This window comes from Aotus nancymaae, unplaced genomic scaffold, assembly GCF_030222135.1.
Source record: "Aotus nancymaae isolate 86718 unplaced genomic scaffold, 86718_ANA_hifiasm-v0.15.2.pri h1tg000016l, whole genome shotgun sequence".
Classification (NCBI taxonomy): domain Eukaryota; kingdom Metazoa; phylum Chordata; class Mammalia; order Primates; family Aotidae; genus Aotus; species Aotus nancymaae.
Window position 1 is genome coordinate 11294371 of NW_026988428.1, and position 9587 is coordinate 11303957.

General features: G+C 41.6%; 1 protein-coding gene across 2 annotated transcripts in view; it reads left to right on the forward strand.

Annotated features, from left to right (window-relative positions):
* The window catches only part of POC1B (POC1 centriolar protein B), a 221879-nt gene that overhangs the window by 191678 nt on the left and 20614 nt on the right, over positions 1-9587 (forward strand). The window lies entirely within an intron of this gene.

Below are 9587 nucleotides of genomic sequence, written 5' to 3' on the forward strand. Positions count from 1 at the left end.
TGACTTTTGGTTTTGATTTGATTTTTATTTTTAAAAATTTGAGAGTTCTTTCTATTTTTGCTTTCTTACCAGACCATCTTGTATTTTTCCTCTTCCTGTTTTGGCCCTCCCACCCCTAGCCCTACTGTGTTCGCTGAACACCCAAGGTTAAACACTGGGACTGTTTCCCCTCCTGAGTGTCTTTTTGTGTGTGCTCTCTGCTGCCTTCCTGCTATTCCAGTGTGTGCAGGTGGAGGGGACAGGAACGGGGATGCAGTTGCACAGTGTGCCTCCCCGGAGAGGGCCTGAGCAAGCCCATCCGGAGATGGCGCACACATTTCCACAGACCTCCTCTCACACCCCTTTTCATTTGTTCTTTTAACAACCCCAAGGGTGTCATTGATGTAAATTGCTTGTTAGAGTTTTCATCTTGTGCTTTCTGTGTGCTCACCATCCAGAAAACTAAGCAGAACAACTGAATGACCTAAAAACAGGTCCCCAGAATTCTTGAAGTGGGTTATGACAGCACTGTCTTCCGCTTTATCAGTATCCTGAAAAGAGGGGAAGATGGTATTTTGTAATCATGTCCACATGCTCCAGGCTTGATTGATTATCAGGGCCAATCTTAGATGTTACACAATCCCCAGCTACTTTGATCTGCTCTGTCCTAGTCAGTATACCCAGCTGGATAAATAACATTAGTCCAAGCACAGCTTCCTGGACAAATGTTAAAAATTGATAATGTCCTACATTTTCTGGAAGCACAGGTGCTTCAGATCAATAGGGCTAATCTTGTGGAGACAACTAACGCCAAGCCTTTTTATAAGACAAAGAGCTTTTGTGTTTACAGGTTCAGATTTGGGAGGAAAAAGTAATTTTCTTGGAGCTAAAAATGTTTCCTTTAGAACTAACGGATTATTAACATTGACTGTTGTTTTTTGAACTCAAAAAAAGAGAGAGAGAAAAAAATAAAACCAACCAAAACCAAAGTAATAAAACCTACACTATTATCATTAGCTTAGTACAGTAGTTAACTTCTTGCTTATGAGTTTTTCAAAGATGACTCCCCTGGAAGCTTCAGATAAATTTATTATTATTAAACAAATATTGCTCCAGGTTTCTCTTTATTAGAACATACCTCATAGAATAAGAGACTCTTACTAGAATATGTTTAGTTTTTAGCCACTTAGAAATGTTTATGATTAAATAGACAACCTCCTTCTTGGGTTCATGAGTACAAGTTTGTCAAGATTCCACTTTATGTGGCATGGATATTCTCTACACAAACTCTCAAAAGACATTCTTCTGCAAACCTATAGGTGAATATCAAAAGACTTTCCAGCTCTTCTCCAGTTGAGAGAGGCAATGTAGAAGCAAGTCTCATTCTGTTGGTAAAGATTTAAAGCAGATCCTTAATCCACTAGGGCCTCTGCTTCCTTCTGTCTAAAATAGGAAGTTCAACTAAGGTCTAACTCTAATAATCTGTGCACCAATTAGAACAGTGATTACGAAAGAGATTCTGCAGTCAGACGGCCCAACTTTCAAACACTAGTTCTATCACCATGTAGCTATATATTGTTGGGCAAAACAGTTTACCTTTTGGAGCCTCAATTTCTTCATCTGTAAAATGGTTACAATAACAGCACCTACCTTTAAAGGTTGTGATAAACATTATATGAGATAATTACATGGAACACTTAGCATAGGGGTTGGTTTATAATAGATGTTAGATTAATCTTAACTTTCATTAGTAGAGGACATATTATTGTAATAAAGTTTATTTATATGTGGTTTCCACTCTGTTATCACTAAACTGATCATTAAAAACAGGGAGAGAGAGACAGCGTCTTGCTCTGTTGCCAAGGCTGAAGTGCAGTGGCACAATCATAGCTAGCTGCAGCCTCAACCTCTTGGGTTCAAGCGATCCTCCCACTTCAGCCTCCCAAGTAGCTGGGATTACAGACACATGCCACCGTGCCAAGCTAATTTTTAAAAAGTTTTATAAAGATGAGTTCTCACTGTGTTGTCTGGGCTGGTCTTGAACTCTTGGGCTTAAGCCGATCCTCCACCCTCAGCCTCCCAAAGTCCTGGGATTACAGACATGAGCCACTATGCCCAGCTTGATCAATTTTTATAGGAATGGATGAATCAAACAAATATGGTTATAAATTCAGGAGTCGCAATTGTTAATATGTCATCAATATTCCTGCTCCTGGTGTTTTTGATGCCAAATAATAATTAGGTGTGTTGTATCCTCTGTGGATGGCTTCTTGTGCCACAATGCTGGTCAGAACTGATAGATGCCACTGGAAATATGTTTCTTTTCCTGAATGAGCCAGGCCCGGCCCCCAAAAGGCTTACAACTAATGATTGTTGACAAATAATGGTAGCAAATTACAGGGATATATACTTTCTAGGAGTGTGTGTATGTTGGGGGGTATGTTCTGTTTCCCAGAATATCATATTCCTAAAATATCATGGCTAATCCCAGTCAAACCACAGCAGCAGAGCCCTTTGTGATGGACAAAAATGATGACAATGAGGGAGGTGAAAGAGGAGAAGTGAAGTTCGTGGTGTTGATCAGGAAAGGGGAAGGCCTGGTTTCTAGTCATACACCTAAGCTAGCTGGGTACATGTGGGCAAGTTGTTGAGCCTCGGTTTTCTCATCTGTAAAATCAGAATAATACCTGCTCAGTCCTCACAGGACCCAAATGAGGTCACATGCACGTAGGGACTATGCGCAGTCATACAGCATTTCATGAATGCAAGGGACTCATTAAAAGGTCTCACACAAGACCAAAGAAATGCTGAAATAAGTCCATGGAAGTAAAACCTTCCCTGAAACCTTTTCCTTTGAATGTATTTGAAATTGACAACTTCCTGTTTTGATTGTCCTTGTCTGAAGTGTTCATCTAACTAATTGCTGCTTCACACAAGCAACCATTTTCACCTGGAAAGTAAGGACTTTGGAATCCCCTGCCCATATGTTAGACTCAGGCACTCCCTGTGGGCCAAGCAGATCTGAAACAATCATTTGCTTCTGTCTCCTTCCATTAGAATAGAAGCTCCTAGAAGGCAAGGACATTGCCTATCTAGTTAACCAGTACCTGGTACAGAATACTCAACAAATGTTGTTGAATAAAAGAATGCACTGGGCCAGGCACAGTGGCTCACACTTTGGGAGGCTGAGGCGGGCGGATCACCTGAGGTCAGGAGTTCAAGCCCAGCCTGGCCAACATGGTGAAACCCCATCTCTACTAAAAATATAAAAGTAGCTGGGCGTGGTGGCATGCACCTGTAATCCCAGCTACTCAGGAGGTTGAGGAAGGAGAATCGCTTGATTTTGGAGGCGGAGGTGGCCGTGAGCCGAGATCGCGCCACTGCACTCCAGCCTGGGTGACAAGAGTGAGACTCCGTCTAAGAAAAAAAAATAATAATACACTGAAGTTCCTTCCCCTATCAGGATACTGGAGTTGCAACTGCAGCAAAACCAAACAAATAATAAAAGATGAAGAGCAGGAGTCCGGAGAAGAGGAAGCAGGAGAGGAGGGGAATTGGGAAAGAGGGAGGGGGAGGAGGAGGAGGAGGAGGAGAGGAAGAGGACATAATTTCAACAGGTGGAGGGCTCTGGTAAATGATTCAGGAACATCATCTCCTACACATCCCTTCCCCTACTCCCTCCTGCCTCCTAAACTCCATGGGGAGAAGGCTAGTTTTGCTGACAGGATACTTTTCAAACCAAAGCTGAAAATAATTTCGAAGCAAGGTGGCATCCTAGGGATACAAAGTGCCATGCCTAGGATGTGCTGCTTTTTTGGTAAAATAAAATACAGTTTGGCCCTTTCCGTTGCTGACATGAGGAAACAGTGGTTCCAGCTGACTTTAAAACTGCTACCTAAATGAAGGAACGAGGATCTTCTGGGAAATGTAGGCTCCTAATAGAGGGTTGTGATTTGAAAAGTTCCCACGCAGTGATTTTTTTTAAAGGCAGCGGCTGCTTCTCCACCATAATCTGTTATATAATTACTGTGTAACATTGTCACTGCCTCTTACAAGACAGATTGAAACTTACCCACCTAGAGCAGCACCACTGACACTTTTCTAGAATCTATGGGGCTCATTGGGATTGCATTAGAAGAATTGGGGAAACTGGTGATTTCAACCAAACTAGTTGCAAGAAAAATGGTCTCAGGGGCTCCTTTTCCTTCCCAGGCCTGTGCGGCCCTCGCTTTGTAAGGGATGCCATAAAGCCAACCTTTCGGAGAAGAGTGTCTTCAGAAAAATTGAGTTTGGTGCCTTAGTAAATGTTTGACCCAAATGACTCCTCCCCTACCCTTAAATTTTGACCTTTGGCATTGCATATTGGAACCTGAAGCATCTGAGAAGCTATTTTCATCAGAATTCTGTGATGAGGTTAACAGATGCTGCCTCTGGATAGCTTAAGCAAGTGAATGAATTTATCGGAAGGATATGGAGTAGCTCACAGGAGAGGCTGAAGAATCTGCTTTATTCAAGGACAAGAGAAGCTCTAGGAATTCAGGTTTTGTGAATAATGCAGTTTCCTTAGTTTCACTGCCTCCAGGGTAAATGATTTCCAACCATTCTCAGTTTTTGTGTCACTTCTCTCCACATTGAAATTCCAGGTCAAGAGTATCTGATAGGCCTACCTTCAGTCAGGGATCCAACCTCCCTTTGGCCAGGATAAGGGAAGGTATTGTGATTGATGGTTGTTTCTCCTATAGGGGAAAAGTGGGTCCCCAAGAAAAAAATCAAGGCTGTCTCTCCTCAGGATATTGTGGCGCCGTGGCTTCCCTTTGGCAGGGGAAGACGTGACGCTGAGCTAAAGAGAGGCGTGGAGGTGGGTTATACTATTTTTAGTTCACTATCTTCCAGTTCGACCTCATATCTTCTCTCCCCTCCAAACTATGAATTAGCATACCAGGCATTTCCACACCAGGATAGCATATGCTCATTCTCCTCAGGAACAATCTGGAATGTGTGAGCAGTTTAGAATTTTAGAGAAGAGGAAAAAAATGAGTAAAAGGAGTGCTATTGGAGGCGGGAGGAGTGGGTTTCATGCCCTCCTTTTGAGGTGTTGAATTGGTTTAAGTTCTTCCCAGAACAACACACTTTTGATATAATTTGATAGAAACTCCATCATCTTTCCACTGTAATACCTTGAATTTTCTGTTTGTAACTTTTTAAATGAGAAAACAAAGACACAGTAATAGCCAATAACCAGAAACTCCCTTTTCTAAACAGATCTCTCTAAATTTTATCCCAATATTTTATCCAAATGCAATCCTAGAGTAGAACAAACAATACTCATTACAGAAGAAATTTAATTAAAATATTATGCCTGTGCAGGTTCTAGTTTGGCAAATATCTAATTTTATTGTTTTAGAAAATATATGGGTTTGTTTCTCCCTTAAGCCCAGTTGTTACATTTATTTAAACTTCGTTGTATTTTGTATAGTCAGTAAAAAGTTAATAATTGACTTTGATTCATGTTAGAGCAACTGGGTATGTTCATTCTACTTTTTTCTCTTCTTCCTTTCAGTTCAAATTACCTATGCTAACACTGCAAATTTTCCTCATGCCCCATTGCTATAAGCCACAAAAGCAGAATGGAGCTGACATTCACAGGACACCTGTCAAATGCCAAGCATTATAACAAGTGTCTTTGCATATATTATTTCATTTACACTTGTAGTATCTTCCTTGGACTTGTGTGTAACCACAGACCCGGAGAGGTTAAGAAAAAGTATCCAGGGTCACACAGCCATGAACACACTTGAAGTGTTCATATTGGAACTCTGTCTGATGTCAAAGCACATTCCTTTTATTATATTGCCAAATAAGATAGATATCAGTTCATCCACAACTACTAAGCACTCCAGGAACAAATGCATTTTAGTCTGACGGCTATAATGGGGCTATAGGAGATGGACAAAAGGAAGCAGACTGTGAGGTCTTGTATCCGACATATGGTCTCTTGGCTCTCTCTGCCCCTGCAGGAGTACCCAGAGGCTCGGTGGACTCAGAAGGTGGGTTGCTGCTGAGGTCAGAGTCGAGTCATTCTAGCTCAGGAAGCAGGATCACTGAAGGGTGCGGCTGGGGGACCATAAAGTAGTTTTGGAAGCATATAGACTAGATCAAACACAACTTTCATTTATGGGAACATTGATTCATTCTTTGATACAATGAGTACTTATTGTATGTGTCCATGAGAGGCCAGGCATACAAAGATGAATAAGACATGGTTCTTCCTCCAGGGACTTCAATGTCTATTGAGGAAGAGAGATAAATTAACAAGCCATTGGAGTAAATACCATAAACTATATTTGCCACTGCACTTAGATAATCCTTCTGTAATCAACATATCATAGGAAGATGTTGATTTTTGACAACACAGTAACCATTCCACCTTGATTTCCCTTTGAAGGATTCTGCTGAGTTGCTAAATCTAGGTTCCCTGACCCCTTACTCACCAAGAAACAGCCACCTGACCCAAGCTGGAACAATGTTCACTCCCTGGAGTGAAGAAAGAAGGTGGAAAGATGGAGAAATGGTGGAAGAGCATTCATTCTGGGCAGGGCATTGGCCCTACCCATCCCTACCAGACCCATTTTTACCAATTTCTGAGACTTCTGGTCCATCCTGAGAGCAGTCAGAAATCCTCCCAATAAATTCCCACCATTAAACAATGAACAGACAACAAACATCGCTTTGGTGAGATATGGGGAGTTGAGGACCGAAAGCAGGGAGACCAGTTAGTGGCCATTGCAATAAACCAGGTTAGTATGGCAAGAGACTGAACTCCGTGACTGGAGAGATGGGTGAAGGGAAGACAGATTCCAGAATCAGAAGAGACAGAGCTAGCTGGGACTTGGTGACTACTGGATGGAGAAAGCCAGGAATATAGAAGAGTAAGATGAGTGGTTTTTCAGAAACAAAACAGGGCAGCTCAGTTCCCCTCATTTCCTTTCTGTTAGTCTAGAAGTTATGTTCTCACTTGGCCTTGATTTTGGCAGCATTTTCTTTCTTGCTAAGGCTAATTTCCTATACCTGTACCTTCCCAGCCCTGAGATGTACACATCACTTCCTCCTGAAAAATTATCTCCTTTATCTAGGAAACTTGGCAGGGATACCAAATCCTCTTTTCAGCTTATGTCCTAGAGCCCAGGATATATGTTCAAGTAGATTCTTGGAAATAGTCCTGGATAGCACATAGTACTCCAACATCAACAAGCACACTTGAATGATGACAGTGTGTCACAGGATGCTTACTAAGTTTGTGATTGCATTTACATGATCAACTACGTGACCACAGCCCACGCAGTTCACACAACCTCACCACACCTTCCCTGTAGGGATTCTCAGTGTGCTCTGTGCTATCAGCTCTGCTACGGAGGAAAGGTGCTCAAGCACTTGTGGTCATGTGGAAAGAATTCAGTAGCACTTGAGCATGCAGAGCTGGACCTGATGGACTGCGCTCTTTACTCAAAAGGCGCACACAGGGCACAAGCAGACCGCAACCTCTATGAGTCAGAGCCCACTTGGCCTACTTGTCCTTTGCACCATGTCTTTTGAACCAATAAATACAGTAACACCCATAACTGCAATGTTTTATCTGAAGGAAAATAAGCCAGTAGCAAAGTTGTGCAAGACACTGAACAAGCATCTCTAAGAACCAAGGACTCCACCCTCCCTAGAAAGCCCCTAAACTCTGAATTTGGGGAGCTCACCTTTAAGATAGAAAAAATTGTTAATTGATAATGGCTTTGGTTGAGTCTTTCTCTAGTTTCTCATGCTAGGAGATACTGTGGAACGTGGGTACTTAAAAATATATTTTAACAAACAAATTAGTAATACTAGAATATTTCAGAAGGGTATTGATATGTTCTGGCCGAGAGCATTGGCTCACACCTGTAATCCCAGCACTTTGGGAGGCTGAGGCAGGCGGATCATGAGGTCAGCAGATTGAGACTGTTCTGGCTAACAAGGTGAAACTCCATCTCTACTAAAAATACAAAAAATTAGCCGGGTGTGGTGGCACGTGCCTGTTGTCCCAGCTACATGGGAGGCTGAGGCAGGAGAATCGCTTGAACCCCGGAGGTAGAGGTTGCAGTGAGCCAAGATCGTGACACTGCACTCCAGCTTGGGTGACAGAGAGAGATTCCATCTCAAAAAAAAAAAAAAAAAGAAAAAAGAAAGGTATTGATATATTCTAATAGCTTTTGGAATCCCTGCATTTTAAAAATCATGTGATTGAATAATCCCATTAGGTAGGGTTGTGCAAATAAACAATATGCTATGGACAGTCAGGCTGTAAAGGAAGTCTTTTTTTTTTTTTCTGAGATGGAGTCTCACTTTGTCACCCAGGCTGGAGTGCAATGGTGTGATCTTGGCTCACTGCAACCTCCACCTCCCGGGTTCAAGTGATTCTCCTGTCTCAGCCTCCTGGGATGACAGGTGCACACCACTACGCCTGGCTAATTTTTTGTATTTTCAGCAGAGATGGGGATTCACCATGTTCCCCAGGCGGGTCTCAAACTCCTGAGCTTAGGCAATCCATGTGCCTGGGTCTCCCAAAGTGTTAGGATTACAGGCATGAGCCGCCATGCCCGGCTAGGAAATCTTAACATATAATAGAAGAAGGAGAAACAAAAAGGACTCACAATTTATCCTCTCACTTTTTGCTAGGTGATTAGATCACTGTATTTGTTACAGCTTGATCACGTGTATTTTATTTCAAGTAAATTTTCTTCAGTTTCTTTGCCAGCAAACTATACTGGATAGAAATGCCTCAAAATCAATTTATCCTGCTTCACCAGTTTTATGCATTTTAGATTTAAGGAAACAACAATTAGAATATTTTCAATGATGAAAAGAACTCCATTAAGCTGCCACAAATGTCAAAAGTTCCTGGCTATGCTAACACTTATGTAATTGTTCTGGAAACCCCACGCACCGGAATAGACCTACAACACCAGGCATGACTCACTGAATATTTCTAAGCACACACTCTCTCTAAAATGATCTCCAGTTGGGATTTACTTTTTCAAAGAAAAAAAAATAAAAGACAAAATATGGTACATCAAATCCCAAAGTTTTTTCTGTGATTTTTTTTTGGAAAAATACTGTTGCCTCATACAAGAGCATTAGAAGACGCTGCTGTTTTCATTAATAAAGCAACCAGATGGGGAAGCATTAAAACAGGCTGAAACTTTGAAATTCTTCCTAAAAAAAAAATAACAGAGAATGTGTGGGTTCTCAAATTTCCAAATGGTCTTCATTGCCTCTTATGATTTTATTTCCAAGTTTGTTTTTTAAAACTCATGGCTGGCAGTATATGACTAGTGTCCTAATCCCCTGAGCAATGTTAAGGAAAATTACACATGCCATAAAATGCTAATAAGCACAAGAAGGCTTGGGACCACACCACCAAGGCTCATTTGTAGCATATATGCCAATAGCTTTTCCTAAATATCTTCTGTAAGTCCAAATGCTTGGGAGAAATTTACCAAAGTATATGGCATAACCTGCATCCCCAAAGGCTGATGTTAGGTGCTACTTTCAATGCCAAAGTAATGCATTTTTCTTTT